The sequence below is a fragment of the Danio aesculapii genome, chromosome 22 (genome assembly GCF_903798145.1).
Source record: "Danio aesculapii chromosome 22, fDanAes4.1, whole genome shotgun sequence".
Lineage (NCBI taxonomy): Eukaryota > Metazoa > Chordata > Actinopteri > Cypriniformes > Danionidae > Danio > Danio aesculapii.
The window spans coordinates 25,399,115-25,416,837 of record NC_079456.1 but is presented as its reverse complement, the minus strand read 5'-3'; the positions used below and the strand labels follow the sequence as shown (position 1 = coordinate 25,416,837).

General features: G+C 37.4%; 1 pseudogene; it reads right to left on the bottom strand.

Moving 5' to 3' along the window:
* Positions 1–10,765: 10,765 nt before the first annotated feature.
* LOC130215755 (sushi, von Willebrand factor type A, EGF and pentraxin domain-containing protein 1-like) overlaps positions 10,766–17,723 on the bottom strand; it is a 28,247-nt pseudogene continuing 21,289 nt past the window's right edge.

Sequence of the window (17,723 nt, the reverse complement as noted above, 5' to 3'; positions counted from 1 at the left end):
GTCTGATAGACTTTGATGTGAAATTAATGTTACTTTTGTTTTAGAACAGCGGTGCTCAACCTGATTCCTGGAGATGTGCCTTACTGCAGAGTTCAGCTGCAACTTTGATCAAACACACCGGTCATTAATTAACAAGCATTAATTTACATATCCTGTGTAGAATCACATGATAAACATGTCCATATGTGTAATGTATTTTTGAAGATTTGTTTTACATAACACCAATATATCAACACACACACACAGGTTTATATTGTGGATTATAGGAACTTCAGATTGTTTATATATTTTTTATTTATTAGTCAAAACTAATTAAATTGATACTGTGGTCAAAAAACCTCATCAGTATATTTTGTTTGTACAATTCAATTCAATTCACCTTTATTTGTATAGCGCTTTTACAATGTAGATTGTGTCAAAGCAGCTTCACATAAAAGGTCATAGTAAATTGGAACAGTGTAGTTCAGTTTGTAGTGTTTAAGTTCAGTTCAGTGTGGTTTAATAATCACTACTGAAGAGCAAATCCAATGATGCCCAGCTCTATAGATCCCGAACCATGCAAGCCAGTGGCGACAGCGGAGAGGGAAAAAAAACTTCACTAAATGGCGAAGATGAAGAAAAAAAAACCTTGAGAGAAACCAGGCTCAGTTGGGCACGACCATTTTAATTTCTCCGCTAGCCAAACGTCTTGTGCAGAGCTGCAGTCTCAGTGGCGGAGGCTGGAAGCTGGCCTCAGCAAAGACTCATCTGTCTCTGGAGCGTCACAGGAATCAGTCTCATGTTCTCCACTCTTCCATGACCACCACAGTAGCTGCTCAGGATACGGCCTGGTCCAGGATATGGAAACCTTGGGATCATCTCGTCGTTGGTCTTGGATCGAATCAGTGACTCTGCATAGTCTGAGGGCCTCGGTAAGAGTATCCCCAGGTGGAAATGGAGAATAAAGAAAATACTTAGCGTAGCTGCTGTTCATAGTGTATATAAACAAGATGCAGAACCTGTGTGGAAGCCCCCTAAGTGGTGCACAAAGTGTATGTTTTACTGAACAGATAGGTCTTTAATCTAGTTTTGAATTGGGAGAGTGTGTCTGAGCCTCGGACGTTATCAGGAAGGCTATTCCAGAGTTTAGGAGCTATAAATGAGAAGGCTCGACCTCCTTTACTCGACTTTGCTTTTCTAGGTACTACCAGAAGCCCTAAGTTTTGAGATCTTAAAGAGCGAGTTGGATTGTAGCGAGACAGAAGATTGGTTAGATAAACAGGAGCTAGATTATTTAAAGCTTTATATGTAAGAAGCAATATTTTAAATTCAATACGAAACTTAACAGGCAGCCAGTGTAAGGAGGATAAAATTGGGGTGATGTGATCAAATTTTCTAGACCTGGTAAGAACTCTGGCAGCTGCATTTTGTACTAATTGAAGTTTGTTAATAGAGGATGCTGGGCAGCCAGCAAACAGTGCATTACAGTAGTCCAGCCTAGAAGTCATAAAAGCATGGACTAGCTTTTCTGCATCTGAGATGGATAGCATACTTCGTGACTTAGCGATATTTCTCAGATGAAAGAAGGCAGTTTTTGTGACATAGGGTATATGATTTTTAAAAGTTAAATTACTGTCTAATATGACACCCACATCTTTTATAGTAGAGCTAACGCTAACTTTGTATCCCTCTAATTGTAGGTCGAGTTGTGAGATCTGCTGTGTACAGGATTTAGGCCCAATAAGTAATAATTCTGTTTTGTCTGAGTTTAAGAGAAGATAATTGTTGGTCATCCAGTCTTTAACATCTTTAATACACTCAGTTAGCTTGGACAGTTTAGACATCTCGTCAGGTTTAGTTGAAATATATAATTGAGTATCATCTGCATAGCAGTGAAAGCTGATCCCATGTCTTCTAATAATGTCTCCCAGGGGTAGCATGTATATTGTAAACAGCAAAGGGCCTAAAACTGATCCTTGAGGCACCCCGTATTTTACTGAGCTGACTTGTGAAGGCTGGCCATTAATATTCACAAACTGGTAACGTTCAGCTAAGTATGACTTAAACCATTGTAAGGCCTGTCCCTGGACACCTGTAGACTTTAAGCGATTAATGAGGATACCATGGTCAATGGTGTCAAATGCCGCACTAAGATCGAGTAGAACTAATAGCGAGATGCACCTTTGGTCAGCAGCTAAGAGTAAATCGTTGGTTATTTTCACTAATGCAGTTTCTGTACTGTGATGAGCCCTGAAACCTGACTGAAACACTTCAAAAACATTGTTTGTCTGCAGAAAGGAGCATAATTGAGCAGAAACAACTTTTTCTAGTATTTTAGATATAAATGGAAGATTTGAAATAGGCCTATAATTAGCTAAGTTGCTGGGGTCCAGTTGTGGTTTCTTAATAATAGGTTTAATAACAGCTAACTTGTAAGGATTTGGAACATGGCCTAAAGATAAAGAAGAGTTGATAACGTTAAGAAGAGGTTCTCCTATAACAGGTAGCAATTCTTTCAGTAACTTTGTTGGAATTGGGTCCAATATACACGTAGCTGGTTTAGAGCTATTTATAATTTTGTCTAGCTCTTCCTGTTCTATGATTTTAAAGCACTGTAGGTTATTTTGATTCAGTGGAATGTTTACTGGATCTGAAGTATAAGGCGGTGCAGAAAGTTTAATATCTCTTATTTTCTGTCTAAAGCCTTCTATTTTATCACTGAAAAAATTCATGAAGTCATCACTACTAATTTGCGGTGGAACATTTTGTTCCAAAGATGACCGATTATTTGTTAATTTAGTGATGGTGTTAAATAAGAATCTAGGATTGTTATGATTTTTTTCTATCAGTTTGCGGAGGTGCTCAGCCCTGGCAGATTTTAAAGCCCTCCGATAGCGGGATATACTGTCTTTGTACGCAATTCTAAAGACTTCTAAATTAGTTTTTTCCATTTACCTTCCAGGGCACGGGTTGCTGTTTTGAGAGTGCGGATATGACTATTATACCATGGTGTAGTTTTATTCTCTCTAGCCTTTTTTAGTTTGATGGGTGCCACAGTATTTAGAGTGCTAGTAAAGATGGCATCCATACTGCTGGTTACTACATCAAGGTCATTTGCGTTTGCGGGTGCATTTCAAAGTAGAGAAAGATCAGGTAAGTTATTTATAAATTCATCTTTGGTGGATGGAACAATAGTTCTACTAGGGCGATATATCGGAGAGGATCTGCTAATTTCAGGTAAACACAGCTTATATAGTAAGAGGTAGTGGTCTGTAATATCATCACTTTGTGGTATAATGTCTACATCAATGACCTCAATTCCATAAGACAGAATTAGATCTAGTGTATGCTTTAGGCGATGGGTGGGACCAATAACATTTTGCTTTATCCCTAGTGAAAGTAGTAGGTCCATAAACGCGAGCCCTAATGTGTCGTTAGCGTCATCTATGTGGATGTTAAAGTCTCCTACAATTAGTATTTTATCAGTTTTAACTAGTAAGTCAGAGATAAAATCAGAAAACTCTTTTAGAAAATTGACATAGGGTCCTGGGGGTCTATATATGGTGATTAGAGCGAGAGATAACATTGCATAGTGTTTGGAAGGACAACATTAAACGCTAATACTTCAAAGGAGCTAAACATAAGTCCGTTTCTCTGATTAACATTAAGAATATCACTAAAGATTGACGCAACTCCACCACCACGACCAGTTTGACGAGCCTCATGTTTATATAAGAATCCTGGAGGAGTTGCTTCATTTAAACTAATGTAGTCATTTTGTTTCAGCCAGGTTTCAGTGAGACAGAGTGCATTAAGATTGTTATCTGTTATTATTTCATTTATGATAAGTGCTTTAGGTGCTAGTGACCTGATGTTTAGGAGACCAAGCTTCATGAAATTTGTATTTTCACTTTTTAGTGTTTTTTCTGGTTTAATTTTTAATAGATTATTTCTGGAGCACACAGTACGTTTGTTTCTTATTCTAATAATGCGAGGAACAGACACAGTCTCTATGGGGTTAGCTAAGTATGCATTACTGTTATTTATGTGGGACGAATAGGACTCTGTATGGCTAAATTGTGAATTTTGTGAGTTTTTACTTACTAGTCAGATAGAGCGAAGTATTTTGGAGATGTTGTCCGACAGGAGTTCAGCTCCAGCTCGACTGGGGTGCAGCCCGTCAGCGCGGAAAAGCCTAGGACGCTCCCAGAAAAGATTCCAGTTATTGGCAAAGAGCAATTTCTGTTCTTCACACCATGTTAAAAGCCATTCATTCAGAGCAAAAAGTCTACTGAACCTTTCATTTCCTCGGCGGTAGGTAGGAAGCGGTCCAGAAACGATGATCTGCGTGGCAGGCGAGGTGCGTCGAACCGTCTCGATCAGGCTCCTGAAGTCCTTCTTCAGGATCTCCGTCTGCCAGAGCCCGGTGTCGTTCGTCCCCACGTGGAGGACGACGGCACTGAGGCTCTCGGCAGCGCTCAGGATAGTAGGTATCTGTGCAAAAATATTCTTAACTCGGGCACCAGGGAAGCAGAAAGTGCGTACTTTGTTACCTTTGGAGGAAGCGGAGCGGACGTGGCGCACGATTGAGTCGCCAATGATGGCCACATCGTGACCCGTCTCGCGGAGAGGGGCGAAGCGGTTCTCCGTGGGGATCTCGAACACCGGAGGAGGAGACATTCTGCCCCGGGACCTGGTAAGCACCTTACGCGGCTGCACCCAGGGGCCGTAGTAGCCGGGTGTTGGCATGAACAACGCCTGGGCGAACCGCGTCCTCGGTGCGCTGGGCCTGGACAGAGAAGCACGCGGGGTTGAGGAAGAAGGAGAATTGTTGTTGTATCGAACACTTACCTCAGACGAGCGAGTACGGAATAAGAGCTTAGCCCTGAGCCCCTCTCGCTTCATCTCCAGCGAGCGAATCTGGGACTCCACTGCTTCCAGCTCCAGCGCCTCTATCGATGCTTCTCCTGCACTCAAGGACAGACACGACATTGTACAAGCTGGAGAGCAAAGCCAGTAAGTGAGAAAATCAGTGAATGAAAGAGGTCGGTAGCTTTAGCTGACCAGCGGTGCTAGCAGGCTAAAGCTACAAACACCAGGCGGATGCTCGAGAGACAGAACATTTAAATGTAGATTTGTTTGTATGAGTGTGTTTTAAGTAAAGATTTAAATTCTGAGATATTATTAACAGAATGGAGTAAATGTGGTAGAGAGTTCCAAAGTTTGGATGCAATAACACTAAATCATCCGCCCCCTATTGAAGAGAGGTGGTACCGAGGGGCAGCAAGAAGGCCAGAGTCAGAGGAACAGTGAGCGAGTAGGGATGTAGGGGACAAGCATGTTGCAAAGATATGAGGAAGCTAGGCCATTTAAGGATCTAAATGCAAGGAGAAGAATTTTGAAGTTAATATGGGATGCAACTGGGAGCCAGTAAAGGTCATACAAGATTAGGGTTATATGAGCAGAACGTTTTGTATGAGTGAGTATTCTAGCCGCAGAGTTTTGAATATATTGTAATCTGGAGATGAGTCTGGCAGATAGACCAATGAAAAGAGCATTACAGTAGTCAATGTGTGATGAGACAAACGCATGGACGACAGTCTCAGCATTCTTGCTACTGATGAAAGGATGCAGTTGGGCAATACGATGTAAATGAAGGAATGCAGATTTAATAACAGATTTAATGTGAGACTGAAAGGAGAGTGTGGAGTCAAAGATTACACCTAAAAAAAAAAAATAAAATAAATAAAATAAATATATATATATATATATATATATATATATATATATATATATATATATATATATATATATATATATATATATATATATATATATATACATGAATTGGAACTACCAGTGGGCAGATTCACAGCAATATTGACTCGCCAAAAATAAACTGAGCAACTGGTCAAAAGCAAGCCAAAACAATGTTATCCTCCCCGTTTATTTATTTTTGGGTAAAAACTCCTATTTACAGAAAAATGCATTAATATGACTTGATAACGCTATACAGTAAAGAGCACAGTACGGTATTTTTTTCCATACCAACAATGGTGGAAGTTGGTGGAAAAAATACTATTATTGGTTGATTTTGACCTGCTGAATTTTCCACCTCACTGATCTGGAGTAAAAAAATGAATAAATAAAATAAAAAATGAACAAGCTGAAACTAACATTTAGCTGAATTAAAAATTAATCTAACAGAAAGGTTTGTTTAAATATCACTAATAGTAAATTAATTTGAATAATATTACTGATGGTTTCACACAGTTTTCTCACACTGTTGCTGATTTTTGGTGGAGTGCTTGTTTTCATACAGTAATTCATCAGCAGTGACGTTATTAATAACCAGACAATGTTTAAACTGTATTTAATATTTACTTCTGAATGATTCATTGAATTGAATCATTGAGTTTTCAGTATGTCAAATAAATTTAAATTTCATCAGTAGATCAGTTTGTAGAGACAGTCTGTAACAGTCTATAAAAATGTACGATGGAATTAAGTTTGTAAGGCATGAACATACTGCATATGTTTAAGTATACTGATAAACTCACAGAGCTGAAACTAAACAATCTTCATCTTCATCTTCAGTTCAAGGAAATGAAATCTAATGTGACTAGCATCAACTCATGAACTATTAATGTATCTTTTGGTCATCACTTTACTTGGAAGTAGGGTTGTCGCAATAGCATTAATTCATGTCACGATACTATGCCAGCTGAAGTATCGTGATACCAAGTAGTATTGTGATACTGTAATTTAGAACCCAAATCCATGAAATAAAGAAAATTGTCAGAAATACTATATTTTATTTGTTATAATAGACCTACTTAAATTGAATGATTCCCTTGTTATTGAAAAAAAAAAGTATTTGCACGTCACTTCACGTAAAATGTATTCGTTCCTTTTGTTTATTTTGTATGTATATATATATATATATATATATATATATATATATATATATATATATATATATATATATATAACCAGAGATGGGTTGTGGCTGGAAGGGCATCCGCTGGAAAACGTGCTGGATAAGTTGGTGGTTCATTCCGCTGTGGTGTGATAAGTTGGTGGTTGGTGATAACGTGCTGGATAAGTTGGTGGTTCATTCTGCTGTGGAATGTATGTATATATATATATATATATATATATATATATATATATGTATGTATATATATATATATATATATATATATATATATATATATATATATACATATATATATATATATATATATATATATATATATATATATATATATATATATATATATATATATATATATATATATATATACACAGGTCCTTCTCAAAAAATTTGCATATTGTGATAAAGTTCATTATTTTCTGTAATGTACTGATAAACATTAGACTTTCATATATTTTAGATTCATTACACACAACTGAAGTAGTTTCAAGCCTTTTATTGTTTTAATATTAATGATTTTGGCATACAGCTCATGAAAACCCAAAATTCCTATCTCAAAAAATTAGCATATTTCATCCGACCAATAAAAGAAAAGTATTTTTTAAAAAATAAAGTCAACCTTCAAATAATTATGTTCAGTTATGCACTCAATACTTGGTCGGGAATCCTTTTGCAGAAATGACTGCTTCTATGTGGCGTGGCATGGAGGCAATCAGCCTGTGGCACTGCTGAGGTGTTATGGAGGCCCAGGATGCTTCGATAGCGGCCTTATCCAGAGTGTTAGGTCTTGCGTCTCTCAACTTTCTCTTCACAATATCCCACAGATTCTCTATGGGGTTCAGGTCAGGAGAGTTGACAGGCCAATTGAGCACAGTAATACCATGGTCAGTAAACCATTTACCAGTGGTTTTGGCACTGTGAGCAGGTGCTAGGTTGTGCTGAAAAAAGAAATCTTCATCTCTATAAAGCTTTTCAGCAGATGGAAGCATGAAGTGCTCCAAAATCTCCTGATAGCTATCTGCATTGACCCTGCCCTTGATAAAACACAGTGGACCAACACCAGCAGCTGACATGGCATCCCAGACCATCACTGACTGTGGTTACTTGACACTGGACTTCAGGCATTTTGGCATTTCCCTCTCCCCAGTCTTCCTCCAGTCTCTGGCGCCTTGATTTCCGAATGACATGCAAAATTTGCTTTTGTCCGAAAAAAGTACTTTGGACCACTGAGAAACAGACCAGTGCTGCTTCTCTGTAGCCCAAGTTAGGCACTTCTGCCGCTGTTTCTGGTTCAAAAGTGGCTTGAATGCGGCACCTGTAGCCCATTTCCTGCACACGCCTGTACACGGTGGCTCTGGACGTTTCTACTCCAGACTCAGTCCACTGCTTCCGCAGGTCCCCCAAGGTCTGGATCTTCCTCAGGGTCCGGTCACCTCTTCTCGTTGTGCAGCGTTTTCTGCCACACTTTTTCCTTCCCACAGACTTCCCACTGAGGTGCCTTGATACAGCACTCTGGGAACAGCCTATTCGTTCAGAAATTTCATTCTGTGTCTTACCCTCTTGCTTGAGGGTGTCAATGATGGCCTTATGGACAGCGGTCAGGTCGGCAGTCTTACCCATATTTGAGGTTTTGAGTAATGAACCAGGCTGGGAGTTTTTAAAAGCCTCAGGAATGTTTTGCAGGTCTTTAGAGTTAATTTGTGGATTCAGATGATTAGGTTAATAGCTCGTTTAGAGAACCTTTTCATGATATGCAAATTTTTTGAGATAGGAATTTTGGGTTTTCATGAGCTGTATGCCAAAATCATCAATATTAAAACAATAAAAGGCTTGAAACTACTTTAGTTGTGTGTAATGAATCTAAAATATATGAAAGTCTAATGTTTATCAGTACATTACAGAAAATAATGAACTTTATCACAATATGCTAATTTTTTGAGAAGGACCTGTGTATATCCTGGCTGCGGAGGAAGAGGATACAGGTACTTGACTGGCTTGCCTGCAGTCCCAACCTGTCTCCAACAGAGAATGTGTGGTGCATTTTGAAAAATGGAACAAAATTACACCTGAAACACTTTCTCACTTGGTGTCTTCAGTCCCTAAACATATCGTAAGGGTTGTGAAAAGGATTAGCAACATTACAAAGTGGTAAATGCTTTACTGTTCCAACTTTTTAAAAATGTGTTGCAAGAACCAAAATTGTTATGTTTATTTTAAAAAACAAAAAACACAACAAAATAATTTTAAATAAATTATTCTAAATTAAAAATGTAAATAATGTTTGTTGTATTGTTTGCAATGAAATACAATCAAAGTAAATTTAGAAATCAGAACTTTCTTTTTTTATTTGCATTTCCCATACGATCTATCTATCTATACTGTGTGTATATATATACAGTATATATATATATATATATATATATATATATATACTGCAGGGTTCTGGGGGCTGTAGCTAGTAGAATGAGGAACAATGAGGTTTCACGGAGCTTATAGAGGGGGTGGTTTCAGGTAATATCAGTTGTGAATAATGAGGGACTGGGGTTGGGCCAGGATCCGCTTCTGGTGCAAACAGCTGAAATTTCTGGAAACAGAAACGAGACAGAGTCAGCAATTTGTTTTTTAACACCTGGTGCATGTTTAGCAGTTATAATGAATTGTTTCCTGGCTGAAGTCCAGATGAGCCGCCATAATAAAGGCACGAGCGATGTGCAGTGGGAGCACACTTTATTAATGCATTGCACAGTGGCTTTGTTATCTCAATGAATAAGGATGCTAGAAGCGGTCCATTCGTCTCCCCATAAAATAGCAGCGACAACTATCGGGTAAAATTCGAATAGGGCGGATGAATGTACGGTTTGGTGAATGTATATCATTTGTTGGGGCCAGGGAAAGGCGAACCAGCGTCCCTGGTAAAAAAAAATCATCTGAACCCGATGGAGGGGGCGGCATCCGTGAATAGATTAATATCCACAGTAGATGAGATTAGGTCACTGTAGAAAAAGGAGCAGCCATTCCAGAGTTTAAGGAAGGAAATTCATAAACTAAGCTCATCGTGGCTGGGTTTGGACAAGGGAATGAGGTCATCTAAACCGCTGACTGAATTAGCGAGCTGGAGGAGATGTGTAATGAATGGGGAATTATGCGCATGGCGAAATTTAAAATGTCCGAGAAAAGTTCATGTTTTTGCATTCTTGTTTTTCAAGAAAACTGGCAGAAAGGGTAAAATGCTTGGAATTTCTTGGAATCTAGATTAAATTCCCACTTCTAAATTAAAACACTTCTAATTCGATAGAAGTGTCAGGTCCAAAGGTTTTCTTGGCAGCGAGTGGAATACTAAGGTCGGCGAAAACCTTTTGGGTGATTGCAAGGTGTTTGACTGGCGGCGTGGACAGAGGGGAGATGATGAGAAAGTCATCCAGGAGAAGAAGGTAAGGAATGTAATAATTATTTGACAAGATTCAGCAAAAAGCTTCGGAGAGCAGGCCAAATATTTTGGGGCTACTTCTACATCTGAAAGTTAGATGGACTGTGAAGTTGGGTATCACAAAAACAAGGTAGAGATCCAAGTGCAGCAAAGGGACAGGCAAGATACAAAAATTGACGAAAACGTGAAGTGCAAAAATAAAGCACAAGAGTGAATCAAACAGGAATCCAAAAACATAGTGATGATACTAAAAGTGAAAAAAAAAAAAACTAAACAAACACGATGAACCAGACGACAAATAAAGCAGGACAGAACTAAACATTGCAAATCCAAAGGCACACTAAACACAACATAACGGAATGCCCGTTCTCCTCCATGTAGGCACTTGGGGTGAGGGTCTGCTGACGCTTGAGGGCGAGGGCTCAGCGTTTGAGAGCAAGGGTCCACCAGTGCTTGAGGGGGCGAGAGCTCAGCGTTTGAGAGTGAGGGTCCGCCGGCGCTTGAGAATGAGGGTCCTTCGGCGCTTGAGAGCGAGGGTTCAATGTTTGAGAGCAAGGGTCTGCCAGCGGTTGAGGGCGAGAGCGAGGCTCTGGCAGTGCTTGAGGGCGAGGGTCTGCCAACGCTTGAGAGCAAGGGTCCGCCAACGGATGAAAATTAACAATGCTTCCTCAACGGAGCAAGCTGCGATGAAGCTGCTTCTTCAAGACGAAGATGGCCAAGGTAAGATACTCTGGTTATTTATAGTGATTTAGGAATCGTCTGATTGGTGAATCATGCGTTAGCTAATGAGGACCAGCTGCTATCAATCATAAGTGCGTGCTCCTCTTAAAATTAGTTAATGAATAAACTTCACAATTGATGTTGTACATTTACATTTCCAAATTGGTTTATTTTGTTTAATTATGTGAATTGGCATGGAAAATCTTTACCTGATGAATAGGAGGTAATAAAATAGAAAGCTTTAGACAGAAAATAAGAGATATTAAACTTTCTGCACCGCCTTATACTTCAGATCCAGTAAACATTCCTCTGAATCAAAATAACCTACAGTGCTTTAAAATCATAGAACAGGAAGAGCTAGACAAAATTTTAAATAGCTCTAAACCAGCTACGTGTATATTGGACCCAATTCCAACAAAGTTACTGAAAGAATTGCTACCTGTTATAGGAGAACCTCTTCTTAACGTTATCAACTCTTCCTGATCTTCAGGCCATGTTACAAATCCTTACAAGTTAGCTGTTATTAAACCTATTATTAAGAAACCACAACTGGACCCCAGCAACTTAGCTAATTATAGGCCTATTTCAAATCTTCCATTTATATCTAAAATACTAGAAAAAGTTGTTTCTGCTCAATTATGCTCCTTTCTGCAGACGAACAATGTTTTTGAAGTGTTTCAGTCAGGTTTCAGGGCTCATCACAGTACAGAAACTGCATTAGTGAAAATAACCAACGATTTACTCTTAGCTGCTGACCAAGGGTGCATCTCGCTATTAGTTCTACTCGATCTTAGTGCTGCATTTGACACCATTGACCATGGTAACCTCATTAATGGCTTAAAGTCTACAGGTGTCCAGGGACAGGCCCTACAATGGTTTAAGTCATACTTAGCTGACCGTTACCAGTTTGTGAATAATAATGGACAGCCTTCACAAATCTGCCCAGTAAAATACGGGGTGCCTCAAGGATCAGTTTTAGGCCCTTTGCTGTTTACAATATACATGCTACCCCTAGGAGACATTATTAGAAGACATGGGATCAGCTTTCACTGCTATGCAGATGATACTCAATTATATATTTCAACTAAACCTGACGAGACGTCTAAACTGTCCAAGCTAACTGAGTGTATTAAAGATGTTAAAGACTGGATGACCAACAATTATCTTCTCTTAAACTCAGACAAAACAGAATTATTACTTATTTGGCCTAAATCCTGTACACAGCAGATCTCACAACTCAACCTACAATTAGAGGGATACAAAGTTAGAGTTAGCTCTACTATAAAAGATGTGGGTGTCATATTAGACAGTAATTTAACTTTTAAAAATCATATACCCTATGTCACAAAAACTGCCTTCTTTCATCTGAGAAATATCGCTAAGTCACGAAGAATGCTATCCATCTCAGATGCAGAAAAGCTAGTCCATGATTTTATGACTTCTAGGCTGGACTACTGTAATGCACTGTTTGCTGGCTGCCAAGCATCCTCTATTAACAAACTTCAATTAGTACAAAATGCAGCTGCCAGAGTTCTTACCAGGTCTAGAAAATTTGATCACATCACCCCAATTTTATCCTCCTTACACTGGCTGCCTGTTAAGTTTCGTATTGAATTTAAAATATTGCTTCTTACATATAAAGCTTTAAATAATCTAGCTCCTGTTTATCTAATCAATCTTCTGTCTCGCTACAATCCAACTCGCTCTTTAAGATCTCAAAACTTAGGGCTTTTGGTAGTACCTAGAATAGCAAAGTCGAGTAAAGGTGGTCGAGCCTTCTCATTTAGCTCCTAAACTCTGGAATAGCCTTCCTGATAACGTCCGAGGCTCAGACACACTCTCCCAATTCAAAACTAGATTAAAGACCTATCTGTTTAGTAAAGCATACACTCAGTGCACCACTTAATGGGCTTCCACACAGGTTCTGCATCTTGTTTATATACACTATGAACAGCAGCTACGCTAATTATTCTCTTTATTCTCCATTTCCACCTGGGGATACTCTTCCGGAGGCCCTCAGACTATGCAGAGTCACTGATTCGATTCGTTTTTTTCCTTTACTTTCCCCATTTAGTGAAGTTTTTTCCCCCTCTCCACTGTCGCCACTGGCTTGCATGGTTTGGGATCTATAGAGCTGCGCATCGTTGAATTTGCTTTTCAGTATTTGGACTCTTCAGTAGTGATTATTAAACCACACTGAACTGAGCTAAACTGAAATGAACTTAAACACTACAAACTGAACTACACTGTTCCAATTTACTATGACCTTTTATGTTAAGCTGCTTTGACACAATCTACATTGTAAAAGCGCTATACAAATAAAGGTGAATTGAATTGAATAGAATTGAATAAAATGTTATATTATATATATATATTATGTTCTACTGAAACCATTTAAATCTAGTAGATTGTTTAGGCTGATGTTTCCACAGCCCTCAACCAGGATTGCTCATACATTCAGACTCAATGAAGCATAGGCTAAATTTCTGAAAATCACTGACTTGATGATATTATGATATAATATAGTGGCTAAATGAAAATTTCTTTATGTTTGAGCAAGCATGGGGCGACCTAATATTACTTATTGGAAATTAGTTAGCAGTTATATCCTCTATCTAAGAACCAAAACTGGCGAGGATGTGTCCGTGAGCAGATGTAACTGACCAGCATACTGACTCTAAGCCACTTCGGGTAAACAATGAACCATTAAATTAAAAGACACGATGTTTAAAATATAGTCAGATTTCTAAATTCATTCCTCATTTATGAAATGTGATCAGTTCCTTATTAGGAACACATTTGAAGTTTAATGATCACTTAAAATTGGAGTCAGATTAAATGTGAATTTGGAAACAAATTAAAATAAATTCTAACTATAATAAAAATATTTATTTTCACATGTGCTAAAAAGGCTTACATGCATTTAACCTTCACATGCTGTTAGTTCCGTCACTGGACTAATAGATGGACCCTTACAGTCCTTTCTTTGTGTGGTATTGCTGTGCATTAATAATACAGTAAGTAGCCATATTCCTTATCATTGTAGATATGTTTGATAGAGTGTCATTGTGTATTTTTTTAAACAAGTCACTGGGTTGTTTATAATCTAATATGATTATATGTTCTTATCAACACGTTGCTTGCCATGTGTTGTTGATGTAAGATTAAATTTAGTTTGATCAGCATATTTATAATGATAATAACGAGCATTATACACACATAGTGTTCACAGCACTCAAAACAGCAGCAAGGGAGACGTGTGTCAGTCACTGAATCCACTGTCCACCACATTCTGTCTTTATATTTTGCACTGTTCTCTCTGGCTCTGAGGACAAATCTGACTTCGCTTCTCATCCACACGCATCACACAGCACCTGAAGTTAAAGTTTCAAGCTCATAACGGTTCATCATAAACCTTTAATCAATAATATTTCCGCAAATTGACAGCAAGAACGAACATAGAAGCGTTGTCTGATTGACTAGCAGCACCTACATGTGTTCAAAAGATTTTAAAACGCCGAATGGGACACATTTATGCAGTAATACTATCTGTACATAGCTTTTTACTTATACGGTGACTCTAAAAAGGTAAAAAAAAACTCTCAACCCCTCTGGTTTCAGTTCTTTCATTTTCATTTCATTTAAAATATATTTATTTTACTTACTGTTAATTAAATGCCATTTTGTTATTTAACCTATTGTTTTATGCAACAGTGAAGCTTGTTAATTTGCTATGCGAAGAAAAGGAAATAATTTATTATTGGTGTGTTGACTTATGTGAAATCGTGAATATATCAAATCCCCTTGCAATTTTGAATTTATTTTTGCTTTGAGTGGGCAGTTCTGAAGATATATCATTTTCAAATAGTTATTGGCCTATATATATATATATATATATATATATATATATATATATATATAAGGGCATCCGCTGCGTGGAACATGTGCTGGATAGGTTGCTAAAAGAAAATGAATGAATGATTTCCAGTTTTGGCTTTGGTACTTACTTTAGCGTATACAAACTGAGAGACATTTCAAGAGTGCATCGAGTTCACAATTGCTTCAGCGTGCACAAATGGAAAATCTACTTTAGCGTATACAAACTGAGAGACATTTCAAGAGTGCATCGAGTTCACAATTGCTTCAATGTGCACAAATGGAAAATCTACTTTAGTGTATACAAACAGAGAGACAATTCAAGAGTGCATCGAGTTCACAATTGCTTCAACGTGCACAAATGGAAAATCTACTTTAGCGTATACAAACCTAGAGACATTTCAAGAGTGCATTGAGTTAAAAAGTGTATAATTGAGTTCTATAAATTCATTAATGTGTGATGAGTTTGGTCTTGAAATATTATTATTTTTAGTTTGTGGGTAAATTTGATTTAATATTGATTTTTTTGTATATTTAGAAATGGTTTATTTTTATATCTTTATGGTTTGTTGATTTATCACCCGTTGATTGTTTTTGTAAAAAGGTAGTTAATAGGTATTGTGCCTGGGCCTGGAAATTTAAGATGTTTGGTTTATTCTCATGAGTTAAACTAAAATGTGTTGAAGTTAAAGCTTGTTTTGTTTTCTTCATTAATATATTGTTTTGTTTGTTTGATTGAATATTTGATTTGGTTTACCTGATTAAACCATGCATTTGTTGAAGCTCAATTTTTTTATTGAAGTGAATTATTTGAGTAACTGTAGTGGTTTTTTTTTAACCCCTGGCGCCCAACCCACTTTAGTAGCCAAATACCGTTACAAATGTAAAGTGCATATAAACAAATATATTACTGTGTAGCATACTATACAAAGTATTTATTTAAAAGAATCTATTCCATGTCTTTTATTATGCCAACACAGATGATTGGATACAGAAAAATATATAAAAGAATTGAGTGTTGCTTATTTTTTCACCTAGTAACTATCAACGTCACTTACTTCTTGACGTAACGTCCGGTCTAAATCATGTTGAACCGGACGTAAAAAAAAAAATGCTTTTCAACTTAAATTCAGAAGCATTGCATGCTATACATTTAAACTGAACATATACTAATGCAATTGTGGACCATGAGAAGGTACGTTTGATGAACTCTGAAGGAAATGCTCTCTGCATTGCACTACTCGTTGATTGCGGTGCTTGCGTATGTGATAGTTCTTTGTGTTGAACCCGTTTTGGTTGTCAAATTTTTAACTAAACGAGAAAAGAAAAGACTGTTAAGAATAATTGTTTATTAAACCTGTATTAGTTAGGTAATGACTCAGATGAGATGATATCAGGTATATCTTCCGTAGCTGTTATTTTTGTTAAGTCGATTTTAGCTAGCACATTGTACAATGGTCAGTTCTGTGTAAGTGCATGTACAGTTTTAGTAATTAGTAGTGAATAGTGTGTTGTTGTTGACTTAAGGATTTACTAGTATGTTAAGCTGGTTGAAGATGTACCACTTTGAGGAATATTTATTGGTAAAATGGACCTTTTTAGACATAAGACCTGCATGCATGGTGATGACAAATTATATAATACCAAGTGAAAAAAATGGGAATGTATATTGATTTATATAATAATTCATTCATTTATTCATTTTCTTTTCAGCTTAGTCCCTTTATTTATATAACAATAATAATAATAATAAATAACATCAACTTTATATATGTTAATTCAAAGTATTAACAAATTGACTATGAATTGTCTCTCTACACAAGATACATTTTCTGTTTAACAGTATGTTGTTAAGTTGCACAAGGACACCCCATATACAGGTGTTTGGATAGGTTTAAGTATATAAAACCTAATTTTACTCTATTGCAGTTATTACAATTATACAGTAAAATAAAATGCTAAATGGATTTACAGGATACTTCAGAGCACTCTTCGGCTCTGTTTCTGCAATCTATTTCTGAAAATTCAAGGTAAGCACACAAATAATGAAAATATAAATGAATACAAATTAAAATATTACATAAAAATATACATACTGTGTGATTTCAGGACATATTTCAGTCATTTCAGGCTTTCAGGCCACAGTAGTGGGTGTTATTGGTGAATCTGCTCTCCTGCAGTGTTCGTCAACTCAACATGATCTGAACCTTCAGGACATTAATGTGCACTGGAGACACAATGGCAGCAAGATTGTGTGCGATATATTTAAAGGTCAAGTTTTAGTAGCAGAACTGGACCAGCAGTACAAGAACAGAGCTGAAACTTTCTCTGATGAATATCTGAGAGGAAACTTCTCCATCAAACTCAACAATCTTCAACATGCTGATGCTGGAATATACACCTGCTACATCATACCATCAAATGAACAGCAGACTGTAGAGCTGATCGTCAACAGTGTGTAAAACGAATAATTTCTGAAAAAATAACTATAATAATGTAATACCTTATAGACATATCTGTTGCTTTATCACAATGTAGTGATGTTATTTTTCATTCCTTTTTTTGTTCCAGGCTCATCTCAAGGACCAGTTGGAGGAACATCATCACCTTGGCTCATAGTTTGCACTGTTTTCATTCATTCATTCATTTTTATTTCGGCTTAGTCCCTTTATTAATCAGGGGTCGCCAGAGCGGAACGAACCGCCAACTTATCCAGCAAATGTTTTATGCAGCGGATGCCCTTCCAGCTGCAACCCAACCCTGGGAAATATCCATACACACTTG